Raw genomic sequence first — 19,266 nt, 5'->3', positions numbered from 1 at the left:
TGAATGTGTCTGATTTTGTAAAGTGTGTTTTTTCTGTAAGCATTCAAACAGCTCTGAGCTGCATGATTATGAGAGCTGAGCCTCAGCTCCCACTTTGCTGTCATCGTCAGCATTCATAACCAGTGCTGAAAGGCGTTGGTGGTGAGAATCAAGCCCTGGTGCAGCTCCAGGTGACTGCTGCCTTCTCCCAGAGCCCCAGCACATGCTGCACGAATGTCACCATGCAGTGGCTGCCATCACTCTGCTGGATAACCAGGCAAGAAAAGCTGTGCCTATCATTTAGATGAGATGCTGGCTCATCTGAGATTCACAGTCCTGCCATGAGGTTAATTAATTTTCTTTAAATAAATATGGTAGTTAAATCATCCATTCTCTTATTTGGAATGCTGAAAGAAATTTAAAGAAAAGGAAAACTGATATGAACTTACACTTCACAATTACACTGCTGAACCTGGAAAATATTTGCCCTAGTGCAGATGCAGGTACATTGGAGTCACAGATGAAGCAATCATATGGAGAGTAAAAGAGAATCTTGAACATTTCTCATGTAAACAAAGCCCAACCAAACCCTGCACACTGGAGAGGTGGCCATGGCAGGATGAAGGTGCATTAAGGCAAGTGACCAAAACCACCCAGAGGTTTTGGTAATTGCTGGGCTGATCTAAGCTGGGTGTGTGTGGAACAAGGTGTGCAGCACCTTCCTCAGAGCTCCCCAGCTGCTTCATGGGTTGTCAGCTGGCTGGAGATTTGCAGTTGCAAAGTGGGTTGAAGCATAAATGTAAGTCTTGATATTATCTCTGGAGACAGCGTCAGAACTATTTGACACCTTATCAATTCATAACACTTCTGTTTCCAAGCTCTCTGCTTGCACCAGAAGCTGTGCATGTGGAACTGTGCTGTGCAGGGGGCTCAGGGCAGCTGTCACACACTGCAGATGTCAGATGCTGCTGCCCAAGGCAGAGTGAGGCTGTCCCTGCTAGGGCTGCGTTTTTGGCAATTTGTTCTGATGTTTCCTAAATGAGGGAATCACTACAGTGGCTCCTCAGCACTGGCTCTTGAGACCCTCTGCTCCTTCCACCTCTGTCCAAAGGTCCCTGAGCTGGAAGCCAGCCCCTGAGCTAGTGGCTGGAACAACCTCCTGCCTTGCCATTGTTTTCTGCAGTGAGCTCATATTCAGAGAATGGGCCATGGCAGCTCATTACTAACACATGCAGTGCTAGACTGTCCACAGGCAGTGGGGGGCTGCTGGGGGCTGCCTGCAACTCCAAACAACAAAGCAGGAGAGATGTGGGCAGGGGGGTGACAATGGCAATTGCACCTCTTCCTGATGCAGAGATCAGACACCAACTGGCCAGGTGTTAACACTGTTTTAACCAGCTATGGAGCTTTGAAGTGCTTTCCTGAGCTCTGAGTGTATTTTCTTGAAGGCTAAAATACACTTTGAGTGCTGTGCTGTCGCTGCAGCGAAGGATGGGTGGCTGTCTCAAAATAGAAGGCACATATATATTTCTGTTGAGATTTAGTTGCTGAATTGGTGAAGCATCAAGCAATTGCCGTAAAGCTTTTCTCTGAGTAATACTCTTGTCCTTCTAGATTTGGGTGGCTATCTGACACGCTCTGTTGGCTGAAGATCAAAGGGTAAAGGGAGCCTGTGCATCTGGCTGCAGTTTCCTTCCACCCTCTGGCAAAACAAAGCCGAGGCAAACGTGACATCCCACCCTGTGAGCTGGGTCTGGGGGTGGTTTGGGGGCTCGAGGCAGGAGGGCTGGGGGTGCTGGGCTGTGCTGTCCTGGCTGATGGGGCTATGCTGGGCTCATCCTCCCTGGCCACAGGGCATGGAGAAGGAGAGCCCAGTGGGAATTGAGCTGTGACACACCGGGTGCCACAGGGATCCTGGTGGAGAGGCTGGCAAAGTGTCCTGAGAATTTCCTGGGAAAGACCATACAGCCTTTGGAAAGCTTTTAGGACATGTTGGGCTAACATGCATTGAGAGAGTTGGGGTGGAGCTGATTCCTGGGACAAGGGGGTGCTAAAGTGCTCAGCTGAAGTCCTTCCCTTCTTGCTCCATGATCCATGATCTCCTTCCTCTTAGTGGAACTGGTTCTAAGCCCATAAAGAAGCTGTGTTCTTCAAGGTCGCAAATTCTGTTTTGCAGAGGTGTTACCAGGCTCAACACCTTCCACATTTTCATGTCCCAGTGGCAGCCCTGCTTTACTGAGCCTTTGCTCTGAACTGTCCCAGGGAAGGCCACCCCAGGCAGAGGCATGCTGTGGATTTTGGGAGCTGTGAGTGTATCCCAGGAGCCACATCCCCATGCACTTCAGAAGGCAGGCAGCCCAAAACTTCACTCCAAGGTCTTTCCTGGCCAGGACTTTCTCTGCTGACATGCCCTTCAGGGCTGAGCTCCCTGTGGTAGCTCATGAAAAGAGGACCTTTGGAGTGGTGGGAAGAATGGGCCAGGAGGAACAGGGACAGGGCACCTCCTTTCCATGTTCCTTTTCCTTCCACTGATGCCCTGGCGCCATCCTGCATCTCACCTTTGCTTTTGCAGTGAATTTTTTTTTAGAATTATAGAACCTGGGGGGAGAAGCACTTGTTTTATACTTCAAAGGGAGAACAGCACTTGGAGCTAGCTCTAAGGCTAGATCCAAAATATACCAATCTGCTCCGAGCCTTTTCCAGCCTGTACCAGAAAGCTGCTGCAAAGAATCCCATCCCCTCAGGATGCAGGGAAAGCTGTGCATCCTTCTGCAAGAGAGGGATGGCAAATGGGAGTCATTAGTGGTGCCCCAGCCCCACTGCCAGCCTGGCTCTGAGCGCTGAGGTGCAGCCCCTCCAAAGCTGTGCCAAGGGTTTGCTGTCAATGGTCCATCTGGGTTCTCTGGCAGTGGTATGGGCAGAGGCTGTGCCCACCCACAAGCTCCTGCCTCCTGCTCTCCCTGCCACCACACTTCACAGGTTCCAGTGAGAAGTCAGGTCTGGGGCTGTGATGAGGCTGCTGGATTTCCACCAAAGTCCCAAGACCCACATGTGAGCCCTGGCCCTGGGACCTCAGCAAGAGGCCTTTGGGACAGGCCCCTTGGTCTGGTGGGAGAAGCTGTTCTCTCCACAGGCCTCAAAGTGTGCCAGTGCTTGGTAAATCCAATTTGGCCCAAATTTACTTCCAGAGATGCTCTCTCCAGAAAAGCCTGTTTACTTTCCTCCTGGCAGTGACCCAGCCACGTGATGCTCTGGTTGCACAGAATTGCAAGTGTAGTGTATTAAATTATTGCTGCTACCTCGACTGACATGCAGAATGGAAGTTACAACTGATCTGGTTTTCCATGAAAAATTTATTGCATTTAAGTGTATGTAATTGAGTAAATTTTGTTTGCACTCAGGGACTGCTTGTCCTATTGCCTCTCTATCACTCTGGAATTGTATTAAGGTCTCACATTGTGCCCAGGGTCTGCAGCCTTATAAACCCTTGTATGTATCCCTCTTCCAGCAACATTTCTGCCATCTTTTCAGCCAACCTCCTTTGGGCTATGCCTGCCAAGAAAAAACCCTCCAGCCTCCATCCAGCTCTCAGCTCTCAGGCCTTAGTGTAGGCCCCTGGAAACCATCTTTTTACCTCTTATTCCAGGCAGGCACTAGTCGGTTGATTGCTTTCTGCATAGAGCAGTCTCTTCTCCCAATTACTGCGACTGTTGGAGCTTTAAAGTTGATGATTGTGTGTTGTTGGAATACAAATTGATCATTAGAAACATTAATAATGGCTGCTTGACTTTATAATTAGCCACATATCTGTATTGCATTCAGGAGCTATTAGTCTTCAATGAGCACATTCCAAACAATCCATTTATATTTAAATAAATTGACACACAATAGCTATCTTAATCAATCTAAATATAATTCCTATTTAGGAGCCTCTGCTTTGCCACTTACATTTTTTTCTTAAGATAGCAGCAGCAGGGTTTGGTGGGATTTGGAGCTCCAGGAGGGCTGAACTGGAGAACAGGCAATGGTCTGCTCCCCTGCAGCTTCCCAGTCCATCAAGTACAGGCAAATTCAGATCATGATAGTGGAATGGAACAGGGATTTGGATCTTCCATCACCTGTGTGGATTATTGGATATATCCAGCAGTGTCATGGTTTCACCCCAGCCAGCTGCTCACTCACTCCCCCACCAGCAGGAGAAGGGAGAGAATTTGAAGGCTAAAAGCAGGAAACTTGTGGGTTGAGATAAAGACAAATTAATGGAATATCCTTTTGCTCACTTTGGGTCACCTGTCCTGGCTGTGTCTCCTCCCAAGCACCCCCAACTTCCTCACCAGTGTGGCAGTACAAAAAACAGAAAATGCTTTGGTTCTGTGAAAGTCCTGCTCAGCAACAACAAAAATATCTCTGTATTGTCAACCCTGTGTTGTCCAAAACAGAGCCCTGCACCAGCCACTGTGAAGAAAGTTAACTCTACCCCAGCTGAAACCAGCACAAGCAGTAAGTTTCCTTGGATCTGGGATCATTAAAAATTAACTTCCATTTTTCCATCCACAAAAATTGTAAAGTTTTTTTTAAAAAATGTTTCTTTAAAACAACTCGATTCAGACTTGTTGGTCACTTTATAGATTTGATAAGGTAAAGACTCTCTGGCTTATTGTTACACCTGAACAAATGCCAGGTAATAGGCATCTGAGGGAGGCCACAGCAATCACCAACAATGAGATGAGATGATGGCATACAGCTGGGAACTTCAAGCTGAATTAGCACTGCAAAATTTGGATCCTGCCAGTCCCAGACAGGTGAGTTTGTGATTCAGTCTTCCATGCATGATGTGAAGGTTTTCATTTTCTGGATCCTTAATCATATAATTTACCTGTTGGGTGCAAATATTTGAATATGGCTGAGCAAGGAACCACATATCATGCCTGCTAAAAATAATTTATCAGATTTTATTGGGAATTGCATTTTTATGCCTTTTTGGACAGTCAGCGTTAATCGTTCCTTGCTCATTGGAGAGGGTATTTAAGACTTTATTGGTTTTTAGATGACAGAACCATTCCTCAGCTGGTGGACACTCCCTGTGACTTTGCTTAAGCCACATTAGCACTCAGAGAGTGAGGATCACACTGATGTGGTTTTTTTCTTTTGGGGAGTTGTTTGCTTTCACTAGCAAAAAAGAGGTGTGTTCTTTTTTATTAAGCACAGTCAAACCCAGAGGAAATTATCCCTCCCTAGAGGACCAGAGGAGGTGTGAATACCTGAGCAGCGAGCAGACTCTCCCCCACCAGGGAGTCCCTGAAGGTGATGAAAACACTGTTTTCCACTGCTTTGCAGTGTGCTTTTATCCCATGCAGCTCCTATGGAAACAATCACACAAAACCCCCACGTGTTACTGCAGACTGATCTTATTTCTCTGTGTTGTCTTCTTAGTGAGAATAGACAAACAAAATAATAACAGGAAAAAAAATCAACATAAAAAACCAACCAAAAATCCCAGCCTATGATGCCAATGGAGATTCTTAAACCCTGCAGGGCCTGGGGTGGGCAGAGTGTGTTGCACATCGTGGGGGTCACCCTGTCCCCAGCCCTGAGCACTCACAGCAAGACAGGTCAGGTAAAGGAAAGAGGAATGGGGGTGTCCACATGGGTATGGCTGGTAGGTCACCCCCAGCTGAGATCTGGGTTAGCTGGGATGGTAGGAGACCTGGGGGATGTTGTTCTGCTGATTGCAGGTGTTTGGCTGCAGAGGTTTGTGTGGCTGTGGTGTCCTGGCCAGCAATTCTTGTCCAGGGGCACGCCAGCAGATGGACAGAGTTCTGTCCTTCCCAAAATAAGGGAGTGGCCTTGCTGGGCAAGGCTGCCAGCTCCCAGGAAGTCCTTAGCACGAGCAGTGCCAAGAAGGAGCTGAAATCCTGCCAGACCTGAGCTGGGATGAGGAGAGAGCCCGGTGGGGCTCTGCTAATGGGGAGCTGTTAGGGACTGCTGAACAAAAGGACTTGTCCTGCAACAGTACAGTAGGCAGGGAGAGCTTTTGTTTATTTGACTGTGTTTCATCCAGGTCTGATGGGGTTTTTTCCACTTTGAAAATTCCTTTATTCTCTTTTGTGTTTCCACAGAACAGCTGCAGCGTGTCAGGGCTCCTGGGGTGGTTTTGTGCACACAGTGGAGAGGGGTCCAGATCGGTGCTGCAATGGGTTCACACCCCATGCCAGAAAACTTCCCCTGGCCCCATCCAGTGAACTTTAAACCTCCTATAGCCCAGATCAACACCTGAAATCACTGCAAGATTCCACGGTAGGAAAGCATGAAGCACAAAGTGCAGAAACAGTTTGGTGCAGCTTTACAGGTAGAGAGGATTCATTAGGTGAGAATGGCCATGTGGAAAACCCCCAGAGGCTCTGCCAAATTTAACCCTGGCATGAGACTGGCCTAGGAATAATACATGTTTTATACAAGCTTCCATTGTTAGCTTTTCCCAGAAAGATTCTTTATCTGGTGGGGTTTTGTTCAGCTGAAGCTCTTTGATGCTGCTTTTCGTTTTCCCCAGTAATTCTTCCTTTCCAATGGCTCGTTGTTGTCCATCCTTATTACCTGGAGTCATTTGGATGACATCCATTTTCACTTCTTCACAAAAATTCCACTATCTTTGCTAAAGGCTGCATCACATCCTATTTAAAATCAACAGAAAGATTTCAAAAGCCCCAAACTGGACCTGAAATTGTTACTTCCTTTCAGGTTTCTCAATATGATATTTGCCTCCTAGCAACCACCATCTGCAGGCAGGGGTATAGCAATATTCAGCTCTCAGCTGAGTGCCACAACTGGCATCCCAGGGCACCCAGCAGAGCCTTACAAAGCCCTCAGTGGTGTCAACTCACTCCCCTTGCTGTAAGCATCATTTACACGCAGGGTTATGCGACAGTCTGAAAGGCAAAGGGAAGTTCTGCCCTGCAGAGGCTGTGAAAGGAGGATGAGGAGTGCTGCCGGCTTGATTTATGCTCCAGGTGTGACAGAAGCACCCAGAGGGTGTTTGGGGATCTCCTGTGCTTTTTGCTGCCTGGAGTATGCCAAGCTCTAACCCTGTGCATCATCTCATCCTAGGTACACTTTTGCAGTCCTCCTCTTTGACAGCTAATTTGGTGCCTTTTTCTTTCTTTAATTACAGCAATTTATCACATTCCCTCCCAGCTCATCCTCTCTAATATACCCTGATGGTGAATGTCACTTGTTCAGGTAGGACAAGGTGAAGTTTGCCTGCTGGGAGCAGTGATTTTTCCTTAAGGACCTGGAAAATGCTGTCAGCTGAGCGAAGTCTTTGTCTCTTTTTGGCTTCCTTTTGCTTCTTTTCCTCCTATTTTTGCACATCCTTTCCATAAATTCAGTTTTTCTGATTAGCCCAATTTAAACAATTGTGGATCTGTTTGGGGAAGCTCAAGATCCTTTTTTTACCTTCAACTCTTTAGGAAGAAAGTTGTGAGTTATTCCAGAGGGGCTGGAGAACCAGCCATGTTCATGCAGCTCCATCAGCAGGACATTCCAAGGGCTTTTGTAGCTCAGAACAGCCTGACTTCCTCAGCTCTTTCTTAAGAAACACTAACAGACATCTCAAAGGGTTTGGATGAATAACCTCCCTTCTGGTGTTTCCTATCTGAAACTTGCCATGTCTCCTCCACCTTTGTTAGTCACTAATTTAAGATGTAAAGGACTTTTTGCTCTTGGTATTGGTGAGGTGATATGAGGCTATTTAGTTGTGATGTTTCATGAGAATCTCAGCTTTCATTAAGGGACAGGAAAGGAGTAAATATCTAGTGCACTAACAGACTCCAAAAAGAAAGCTGAACATGCAAAGCTGCAGGGCCAAAATTTAGAAGGCAATTTAAGAGTTTGCCACCTTCAAAACTCTCATTTAGTAATTATTTTTAGATGTCATGAAGTTTTTAATGAACTGAATTTTTAGAGCCTGGAGCAATTCAGCTGGGAGGAATTATATTTTAAAGCTGCAGCACACCTTTGGAATCTTCCCTGGTTTAGCTGAGAGGGATGAGGATGCACAAGGGATCTGTGGGGTTTTCTACAGTGCATATAAACTTATTATCCCATCCATTTTACTTTAATTGTATCTATCTTGCTAACTGGACAGTTTGCAAGGACCACATCAATAATCCAGGAAGATAAAAAGTTTAAGAGCAATGGCATAAATATACTGTGCATTTTACTGGTTCAACAGTCATAATATCTGGAACATATAAAAATAGCTATTTAACAACAACTGTTTCTCCCACAGCAATTAAGAACCTATGAAAGTTGAAAGATGATGAGCATCATATAATTGGTTTCTGCAGAGCCTAATGAGACTCTATTTTCTCAGTAAAGAGAATATTCTCTTTCTTGAGAATAGAAAAAATAACTGATGATAAATATTTATAAGTGACTCTTATCTTTCTCCTGTCATGAAGTTTTCATCAACAAACTACATTAAAAAAAAAAAAAGAAGGAAAGAAAAAAAAATATGCTCACATTAGAAATGCAGCCAATTTACTACAGTTTAGTATTTGTACTGCAGTGGTGCCCAGAAGACCATGGGTGGTTCTGGGCTCCAGGCACCACCTCCCCATCCTGCTGCCCCCATGACACCATTATGGTTTTGGGAAGAATTTGGAAAGCTGGAACCATCCTAAATAAAGCACCCTCTAGTTTCTGCTTTATGTTGTTTCTGCAGCTCCGCTTAAGGTTTCTTGTATGGGTTTGGGGGATGCATTTTCTGTAGTAATTCTACTGGGGCACCCCTAGGGATTCACTCTGGCTGGGTGTGAGCTGTGCATGTGCAGTCTGAGCCTGTTTCCCAACATGGATGGTTCAGTGCTCTTTTGTAAGATCTCTTGGCCAGCTCAGTTGATGTGTACTACAATAATGGTCTGGCTGCAAGTAAAATAATGTGAAGATATATATTGATGTTTCAATTACCTTTTAAATTGTACTTGCTGAGATCCCTGTGCCTGACTTGGGTGTTAAAGAATGGATGGTACCTGGTTCTGTGAACACATTGTTTTGTCAATGCATATAACAGCTTATATTTCCATCCTTGAGTAATCACCTCTGCTTTAAAGAGTGACCCTAAATTGTATTTACACAATGAATTCATGCTTGGTTCTTGCAGGAAAAAAAAATTGCTTCAAGGAATCTGAATGCAATTTTCTCTGCTCTTCTTCCATGATCTCCATCATAAATAAGTAGCTATGAGTGCTCATGGGACAGTGCAAGAGGTTTTTGCAAGCAGCTGCTTTTACAGCTATTTTATGGCTAGTGTGTTGAGGAAGTTAAAAGTTTGAAATTAAACCAATGATGGTTATAAATACATCTCTTTACGTGGCTGTGTCTTCATTTTTTCCCCCAAGAATGAGATAATAGCAGAACACAGATTCCTGAAGAGCCTCTTTTTGAAGGCAAAGGTGACCTCTTTTTAGCTGCTGTGACTGCAAGGCAAGCTTCCTTATTTAAGGGGAGAAAATTCTTACTTTTCACCAGGGAAAATTTCAAATGCACAAGAAGTGTCTCGTGTAGTACTCTTTGCTGAGGAAAGAGTGCACTCTTTCCTGAGGCATATGCCTACATAGGATTTTCTCTTAAAAAAAAAAAAGAGGGATGAACATCATGTGCCAGATGCTTTTTTAAACATACTTGCTAGCCAAGGTCATGTTAATTTGTTAATTCTTCTGGGTTCAAAACAACTTCACTCATTGGATCAGGGATGAATATTTACTGGATACACAATAAGAGGTTCTTTAGAGCAGAAGATTTTTTTTTTTTTTACTGGTATTCTGAATGGAAATTCTATTCTCTTCTTAGAGGAATAAAATGAAGTAAAGCATCTTGACCTGTACATCTGCTGAACCAGGGACATGGGAGAACAGGGAATGAATGGTTTAACCTTCTCCAACTCTGTTGTTATGGTGAGACTGGAATAGCAAATGCAATTCTGCCTCCCACATCTCAGAAAAGAGGTTGCAAAACTTGGAAAGGACACTGCAAGGAGCCATAGTAAAGGGCAGGAAAGTGTGTCTTACGGTGTGTGATTTACAGAGCTCAATCTGTTTGGCTGATCAGAAAGATTGTGTCCTTCATTTGATTACAGGGCTTACATATGTTTATGAGGAATAAATATTCTAAAAGTAGTATTCCAGCTAGGCCTATAGGTGTAGCAAGTGCCATGAGAGTTAAATTAAGAACTATTTATGTATAAATAGCACACACAGTTTCACTGATGGCACGGTTAGCCACCAAGAAAAGAGGAGGAAAGTCAAAAGAGGTAGCAGTAGTTTGTTTTGATGCCAAAAACCATGTGTGTCTAGAAAGTATTAAAGGGATTTTAGCAGCCAGACGTGAGTGTCCTTGCACAATGCAGCTCTGAGCACTCAGCTGAGCTGTGTGTGTCCATGCCCAGTGTCCATACCCAGTGTCCATGACCAGTGTCTATGCCCAGGTGTCTGTGTCTGGGTGCCTGTGTCCAGGTGTCCGTGCCCGTGTCAGGGTGTCTGTGCCCATGTCCATTCCTGTGTCTAGGTGCCCATTCCCATATCCAGATGTCTGTGCCCATGTTCAGGTGTCCATTGCCATGTCCAGGTGTCATTCCCATGTCCAGGTGTCTGTGCCCATGTCCAGCTGTCCATTCCCATGTCCAGGTGTCCATTCCCGTGTCCAGGTGTCCATATCCAGATGTCCATATCCAGGTGTCCATGCCCGTGCCCAGGTGTCCATTCCCGTGCCTAAGTGTCCATTGCCATGTCTGGCTGACCATGTCTGTGTCCGGGTGTCCATTCCAGTGTCCAGCTGTCCGTGCCCATGCCCAGGTGTCCATTCCCACGTCGAGGTGTCCATGTCCAGGTGTCCATATCCAGGTGTCCTTTCCCATGCGCAGGTGTCCTTTCCCATGTCCAGGTGTCCATTCCCGTGTACAGGTGTCCATTCCCGTGTCCGGCTGTCCATTCCCGTGCTCAGCTGTCCATTCCAGTGTCCAGGTGTCCATTCCCATGTCCAGGTGTCCATGTCCAGGTGTCCATATCCAGGTGTCCATTCCCATGTCCAGGTGTCCGTTCCCGTGTCCGACTGTCCGTTCCCATGCCCGGCTGTCCATTCCCATGTTCAGGTGTCCGTTCCCGTGTACAGGTGTCCATTCCCGTGTCTGGCTGTCCGTTCCCGTGTACAGGTGTCCATTCCCGTGTACAGGTGTCCATTCCCGTGTCCGGCTGTCCATTCCCGTGCTCAGCTGTCCATTCCAGTGTCCAGGTGTCCATTCCCATGTCCAGGTGTCCATGTCCAGGTGTCCATATCCAGGTGTCCATTCCCATGTTCAGGTGTCCGTTCCCGTGTACAGGTGTCCATTCCCGTGTCTGGCTGTCCGTTCCCGTGTACAGGTGTCCATTCCCGTGTACAGGTGTCCGTTCCCGTGTCCGGCTGTCCGTCCCGTGTCCGGCACAGCTACAGCAGAGGGTGCTGTGATGCCGCCGTGCGGGGCAGCCCCGCTCCCGGAGCGCGTCCCGGGCGGAGCGCTGGGAGCCGCGGGCCGGCTGCTGAGGGCTCCTGCGGCTGGGAAGTCAATCCCTGCTAGAATTCCGGGGCCTCGGGATTCTGCCCGGGTTCTTGGCTGGGAAGCTGGAGCAGCGCCGTGTGTGCGATTCCCACCGAGGGTGGTTATGTAAATACCGCTCTCACGGCAGCTCGCTAACAGAATTAACTCGGCTGGGAGGCACAAGCAGCGCTCCTCTAATTTGTCCTCCACGGTCCTTTCCCCACCACAGTGTTGGGAAAAAGACCTTCTTTTATCACAGCTCTGACAAGACTTTTAATCAAAATTATCCATTTTAGAATAATGTCTCATCTATGCTTCTTGTTTCCTTCTCTCTCTCTGTCTTACTCTTTTTTATTTTTTTTTCTTTCTTTACTTTTCTCACTGAAGGAAAATTAAAAAGGGCAGTCAGGAACATGAAAAAAATGCACTACTCATTTCCCAGTTTTGTTTTTTTTTTTTTAAGTTTCAAAATCTCTGAAGCGCTGCTTGTGAAAATTTCCTATTTCAAAATCAGGGCATTACTGGGGCCTGGGAGAGAAGCCCTCCAGCTCAATCCAGCCAGTGCTCATATAATTCTAAAGGACTGTTAATATTCAAGCTGAGGGTGGAACAGCACCTCCCTCCTGAAAGGGGAAGAGGAGCAAACTTGGGTGGCATGGCAGAGGAGCACGTGGGAAGCAAATCACTGCTTATTTTCTCTTCCAGAGGACCCACCCAGCAATGTGGGTTAGGGAATGGAGGAAGGAGAAGCGATCCTTGCCCTGATGCTGCAGAAAAAGCAATGGTTTGGGAGTGGAGAAAACCATGGCTGGGCTTTGGGGTGCTCTCTGATGGCACGAGGCTGCCACGTGGAGAGGCCAAACCCTGGGGGAGCAGTGCCATGAACGTGCTCCGTGGCATTTGAAGTGTGGCACGCTGTCAGCTGTGGTTTGTTACTCATACTGGGCTCCCTGCCCCTCCAAATCTTCAAGGAAAGGCTTGGTATTTACCCTCTGACAATGTATTTACCAGAGGACTGTTCTTAAGATATTGTGGTTTATGTTCAAAATATTGTTTGTGCATAAAATAGCACTGAGGCTTTGTTGGGTCCTGAGCTGACCTCTGTCCAGCCTGCAGATCCTTCAGCTTCTCATTTATGTGTCTCACAGTGTAAGGGATGCTGCTGCCCCTCTCCCATCCACACAAAGCTGCCTTCCCAGTACACATACCTAATTTGTAGCTAATACTCTCATTGTGGCTACTTCAATAACAGTACAGATTTTTTTTCCCAAATGAAATACACATGTGGCTCCCAAGCCAGCATTTTTCTGTTTCAAATTAAGCATATTTTTTTTTCTCAAGAGTGCCACATCATACATAATTTTCTATAATCTTTTCTATTGATTTCATTCTTAGCCTTCATCAAAACTGTGCTGGAGCAATCAAGGAGCAGATTGGGACCTACCTTGCAGAGAACAAAAGGGGATGAGGAATCTACTTACACCATTATATTGACCTTCTGCTTTGTGAGTAATAGCCGTGGGTCAGAGGAATAGTTTTACTGAGGAATGATGCTCCCAAGGGTGGGAGTCCTGGCTGTTTTCTCCCCTGCTAAGGCTCCTAGAAAGTCTGTCTCACCTAAGGGACACAGAGCTTCTTGTGGTACCATTTCCTTCCAGGACAAGCTGGAAATTCACAAAATGCCTGTGACATTCTTGCAAGACCACAAGCAATGAGCACAAAAAGGACAAGCCTGAATCTCAAATGGGAACAAAGCTATAACTCAACCAGCTGGAGTTGAAAAAGGTCACTGGCTGAGCTCTAGAAAGACTTGCATGTTTTGATGTTTGTGGAATATCCTCAGGTTCCCTAGCAGGACACACTGCTGGGACAAGAGCACGCCAGAGCAAGTTTATGATGCTGAGGCATCTCCAGGATTTGACTGCAGCAGAAATACCTTGTGGTTTCTCTACATCTGCGTGAAATTAGTAAGTCCTGGAACACATGAAAATTAGTAATAAAAATAAAAGCTTTCCTTCCACCCCCCGTCACCTCCTCCCACTGACACAATTTAAAGATTTAGAATCAGTTTGTATCGTGGCCAGAGATTGAAGTTACGATTGTAATGTTTCCACTTAGGACAAGGAAATTGAAGTAGAGCAATTAATCAATAACAATATGGGAAAGTAAAGGCTCAGACAGTCACTTAGAGCTTGCATGCTTAGCTGCATAAGGGGAATTTTAGAAAACTTCTGTCTTTTACTGCCCTTTTAAGTTTTATATTACCAACTTTCAAGTACAGAGAGAAGTCATGCTTTGTGCTGCCCTACTTCACCCAACATTATAAACCCATTCCTTTGCAGGGAGCGGATATTTAATTATGAATAATCCCAAAGTGTTTCACTGAGTGTTGTACAAACTGTGCACTCAGGCCCATTTCATACAGTCATGAAATGCCATCATCCCTCAGGTGAAACAAAGCAACTCTTCAGCAGCACAAAGCAAAGCTGCACAGCAATTTGGGGAAGGAAGTGAGCAATAATGGATTCATTTGAAACTGCAGGGGGATTTTAACTATGCAGAATGCAATTACCAGAACTGGAGTTTATCCAGGACACTGGGGTTAAGACCCTATCTATTACAAAAGATGCCACAGAACTTCCAGCATCCTTCCCCTCATTTCCTATGTGTTACTCACTGGGCTTCTAAGTGCACACTGAGAGAGGCCAGTCCTGTTTGGATTGTGAAAAATGATGGGACCTCAGGGCAAGGTGCAGAGGAAAAACTAGTATTTCTTACTGACCAGAGCTCTCTCTTTGAAAATAATGCAAAGGGATTTGTACTGGAGAGAGAAATGAAAAGCTTTTGGGTGTGTGGCTCTGCCCAGTGCCACCTAACCAGGGCAGCTGTTGGTCTGTGGAGTGAGCCATGGGCTGCTGAAAGGGCAGGATGGCTTTGCAGCCTAATTTGGTCACCAGCACCTTAAGACAGAAATGGACCATTTCCTGACTAACATAAGTTAGGCTGAATTCATTCAAATATCTAAGTACTTCTTAATTGGGATTGGAAATCACGTATTTCCATGGGCAGTATCTATAACATCCTGGTGAGGAGCACAGAGCAGCAGCACAGCACAGAAGAAAGACTTAAACCTCATCTGTGAGGTTCTTGTTAGGAGCTTTCCTGAACTGTTCTGGCTTTGGGGAGTTGCCTCACCTGCTGAGCCCAGCTCCCTTCAGACCCTCAGCCACCTCTCCACTGTAAACACACAATCTCTTGAAAAATAACCAGACACCTTTCTCTTGGAGCAGTTACACCCCAGAATAAAATCAGCTGCCACAAGCTGGTTTATAAAGAATACAGGAGCAGGAAGGAGCAGAGCAGTAAAGCCTGGCCTAGGTAGGGGTTGGGGGACAGAAATGTGGCTGCTCCACAGAGTCCCAGGGCTGTCTCTGCCTCCCCTCTCAGGCAAACAGGCAGCAGCAGCTCTGCATGGGAGCCAGAGTGAAAATATTTGTTCAAATATGTATATATGTATATAACTCTCACAAAAATACCAGTTGTGAAACTCCAGGAGCAGCACTTTTAATATTGGCACGAAAGCTAGAGTGTATCTGGAAAGCTTTCAGCTGATTTGTGAGCTACAAAAGTCAGTATTCAACACTTGTATTTCTGGATATTTCACTGATTGCATTAAAAGTCAATAAGGCCTGTCTCTTTTTGCCTAGAGATCCAGGTATTAGATGTGCTCAGTGCTGGAAACACCTGTCTTACCTCCCCTCCATTTACTGCTGAGTGTTTCAGTCTTATTTAAATGTATGTAGTTCTATACCCACAACAACTGTTATTCTCACGTGGCTGTTGAAAACAGACAAGTAAATAAAGCAAGTAATCCTGCCAGAAAATGCCTAACAGAATCCTCTTGCCCACTCACAGGTGCTGGTGGAAAAACTACCAATTACCAGTGAAGCCCCAATAAATAATGCTGCAGTCTTGGAACTGCAAATCTTTCTAATAGAACCTGGTTATTTCATGCCTTGCATCATAAATCAGTGCCCCCGATGAGTGGGCTCTGAATGGCTGGACAAAAATAATTAATCAAGATTAAATCAAAAGCAGCATGATGCATGCAAAGGCAGTCTAAGCCAGGATGCATTCCTAGGAACAAAATCACTCAGAAATGGCTTATAAATCTGGAGCATGGCTGAGCTGAATGGGAGGAAATGTGACTGGTATGGATTTTCAGGTTTTATGCTGTATAGATATTGCATATGATTAACATTTCTGCTGCTGCAACAGCATCAGATTTCAGGCCATGTGTACCTTGTACCTTTACCAAAGGCAATAGGTGACCATGGTGGGCAGAAGAACCACTCTTATACCTGTCCTGGAATCATACAATCATAGAAACATAGAGTAAGCTGAGCTGGAAGGGACCCATCAGGATCCTTGAGTCCAGCTCCTGGCCTGCAGCAGTGTCTGACTGATAGAAGAGATACAGGATGGGCACAAACAACAGAAAAAAACTACTGAGATCAGACACTACTGATGGTTTTACTGAGTAGATGAAGGACATGCAAAATCTAGAAAAATAAGCCTTGCTGGGATAATTTTACATCATTATCTGTGGCTCTCACTTGTGGTGTCTGAGCTTGGTCTTGTGTGTATTCTCAAGCAGATTGGGAGTGACAGTGTTCTGATAGCTGCAGTGCTGACAACTGGCCCAACCATTCAGGCCTTATCCAGTTTTTCTCTTGTACTTATTGACCACTAATGAATCAGGACCTATTCCTCAGAGACAGAGCTAAAGCTGCATCTCTGATAAAACAGGAGTAATACTCAAAAATATGAGAATATCAACAGGAAAATTAAACAGGCATTAGAGATGGTCTAAGTACCTAATGCTAAATAATGCCCTATTTCAAATTCATCCTTAATAGCCCCTCTTAAACCACTCTAATATATTTTTAACATGTAACATTCCCGTCTGAAATATTTTCTTTCTTATTTCTCCAACTCTTCTCCAGGGGAGCAAAGATTTACATAACATTAGGTCAAAAGCCAGTTAAGGATATACTACATGGAAATTTTGTAAGAGACTCAGCCCCTGCCTGTGAAGGGGAGCCAGGCTCTGAGCAGTTTTACAAAGGCACCAAAAGCCAGATAATACCCAGAGGTTCTGCTTGATACCAACAGTGCCTGGCAGGAAATGTGAAGGCACTGAATAGTTAATAGACCCATCACTGTGGTACATAAAGCAGACAGTGCCAGGGCAATATAAAATCTCCCCAGAAGAATGATAAGGTGGTTACTGAAAAGTGATTATGATTTATAAGCTCATAGAAAGGGCAGGGCTGATGCTAAATGTCCCCAAATGGCTGAGCCACTTTTAATGCAGTAGCTGCACACCCACAACTCAGTAACAGGGCACACCTTGTTAGCCACAATTCCAATCTCTCAGCATAGATAAAAGTTTCTGTTTGGGATAATTTTTAACTTTTAAACATTGAATAATATACATTTTCTTGGAACTCCACCTTTCAGCAAAAGAACAATAACTTCAAATTTTTGAATGGCCTTCATCATTCAGCAATCATGCCAAGAAGATTAACAATAACAGCCATATCTTATTATTTTTCTAGCAGGTTGTAGAGGAAATGCTTTTTGGTTTCCATGTCAAGTGAAGGTCACTCTCACTACCACTTGTTCTAAGGCAACTTCTGTGCAACTGGTTCTACAGCCAAACTTTAGAAAACATCATTACTAAAGAAGGGAAAAAAAGCCTTAAAAATTCAGTGCACAAAAAAAAATCTGCAGTGTCCGAACAAAATCAATAGCATAGTATGAAAAATAGCATAGGAAGTAAAATAGCTGATATGCTGGCTGTTTGAGAAATGCTTCATTCTGACCTGAAGTTTCAGCGAAAAAAATTACAAGTTTTGCACCTAATGTGCAATATATATAGGGCTAGGGTTGTGTTCATATTTTAATGAACACATAATTCATATTCACCTGACCAAAAAAGGCCCATTTCTGGGCCTCATTTTGAGGCAGTTGCTCACACTAAATGTCTGTGAAAGCTTTTGGCATGGACAAAATCATTTAGGTGGGACAAGATCCCCAAGATTATCAAGCCCAACCATTAACCCAGTACTGCCAAGCCACCACTAAACCATGTCCCCAGGTGCCACATCTACATATCCTTTAAATCCCTGCAGGCATGATGACTCCATCACTTCCCTGGGCAGACTACTGTGGTTTTTGTCTTAGTTTGCTCTGAAAATGTGTGGTTTTGCAGCCTGAGTCGACTTGGTTCCTCAGCTGAAGACAAGCTGCTTAATTCCTCTCCCAAAGCCATCAGGTGCTGATGAGAAAAGGGGCCACAGGAGATTCTCCTGAGTGCCCAGTGAGCACCTGTTCTGCCCAGCCTGATCAGTAGGCTTTAAATAGAACAAGAAAAAAGGGAGGTGGGTGCAATTCCCTCACTCTGAGGAAGTTGGGTATGAGGCGAGGACATGTGTGGCACTGCCAGCATCATCTTCTCAGCAGGATGGTGAGTGGAGGCTGCTGCTTGTGCAGCCCTTCCTTTGTACCTGACCAGCTTGAATTGTGTGGAGCTTAGTCTGGGATTAAACCAGGGAAGTTTGTGCTTCTCATCTTTGGGTTGTGTTCCAAAAACTATGCCTTCCCTTATCAAGCATGGTTTCTCTCTCCTGTTAACTAGCATTGTTATAATGGACCCTGCTGGATCATAGGCAATATAAAAACAATGTAGTGGGTGTGCAAGAATAGAAATTATCCTTAAAATATGGTGGGATGAAGCAAGGGTTGGAAGGGGATAGCAAATGTTTCTTCATGTGCAAGAGTTTTCCCCACCCAGAATCAGAATCCTGCTTTTTTCAAAAATAAAGGCTCTCTTCTATCCAAAACACTTCAGAGTTATTTCATCTCCTGTTTAACTCCTGCCTAATAATTTCATCTTTCATTTCCTCCTATTGTTCACCCTGGCATGTATCCCATCTATTATAAGCCCCAGATATCAGAAAGTAATTTTTTTTAGGGAGAGGAAAGTAAGAGTCAGCTGGTTTGAAGTAAGGTTTTTATAGTAGCACAAGTTCTGGAAGTATTGTGCAGAGACTGGTATTAAAGAAATAGCTCCATGGGAGGAAACTGGATTGAGGAGACAAAGGTTTCTGTAAGAGCTGTATTACTGTCAAAGCAAGGGTAATTGCTCCTGTCTAAGACTCTAACACAGAATTGTGTTTTGCAGGCACTGAGGAGAGATATGAAATTTTCACAGGCATGAAGTAGTCACTAGATAAACACTCAGGGGAGCTGGCCTTTTCTGCAAATCTCCAGCTAATTACTTTACTGAAGTAGTTGACTGCAAAGCAGCCTTTTAAGAAAATTAAAGTGTCTGTAAATATGGCTTTCCTTCTGTGTCTGCACACATGCAGACAGAAACTGCAGAGTCCATCAGCTGGCCTAGAGTACGTGTCTCACATCAGGGACTGGCTCAGCTCTGGGGCTGTGCTGCTTCCACACCTTCCTTCTTTCCGCTGACAGAGGCTGCTCTAAGACTTTATGTTCCTTTTGTCTCATGAAGGTGGGTCACATTCCCAAAAATATCAGCAAAGCCTGGGCTAGAAGTCCTGTCTGAGAGTGCTGGGTGGAGCCTTGCAGCTCTGCTAACCCATCTGCATCCCTTTCCCCACCTGTACCAGGATGCTTTACCCACC

The 19,266-nt window shown here is 45.1% G+C and overlaps 1 long non-coding RNA gene across 1 annotated transcript; it reads left to right on the top strand.

The window, feature by feature from the left end:
* The first annotated feature begins 4,176 nt into the window (after positions 1-4,176).
* Positions 4,177-14,262, top strand: LOC135308150 (uncharacterized). Its single transcript, XR_010368693.1, has 4 exons — positions 4,177-4,479; positions 4,661-4,781; positions 12,944-13,053; positions 13,207-14,262. It is a non-coding gene; the product is annotated as an uncharacterized LOC135308150 (long non-coding RNA).
* The last annotated feature ends 5,004 nt before the right edge of the window (positions 14,263-19,266 follow it).

This window comes from Passer domesticus, chromosome 9 (assembly GCF_036417665.1).
Source record: "Passer domesticus isolate bPasDom1 chromosome 9, bPasDom1.hap1, whole genome shotgun sequence".
In the NCBI taxonomy this organism is placed as follows: Eukaryota; Metazoa; Chordata; class Aves; order Passeriformes; family Passeridae; genus Passer; species Passer domesticus.
The sequence above is the reverse complement of the archived record's forward strand: the minus strand, read 5'-3'. Positions and strand labels throughout refer to the sequence as shown.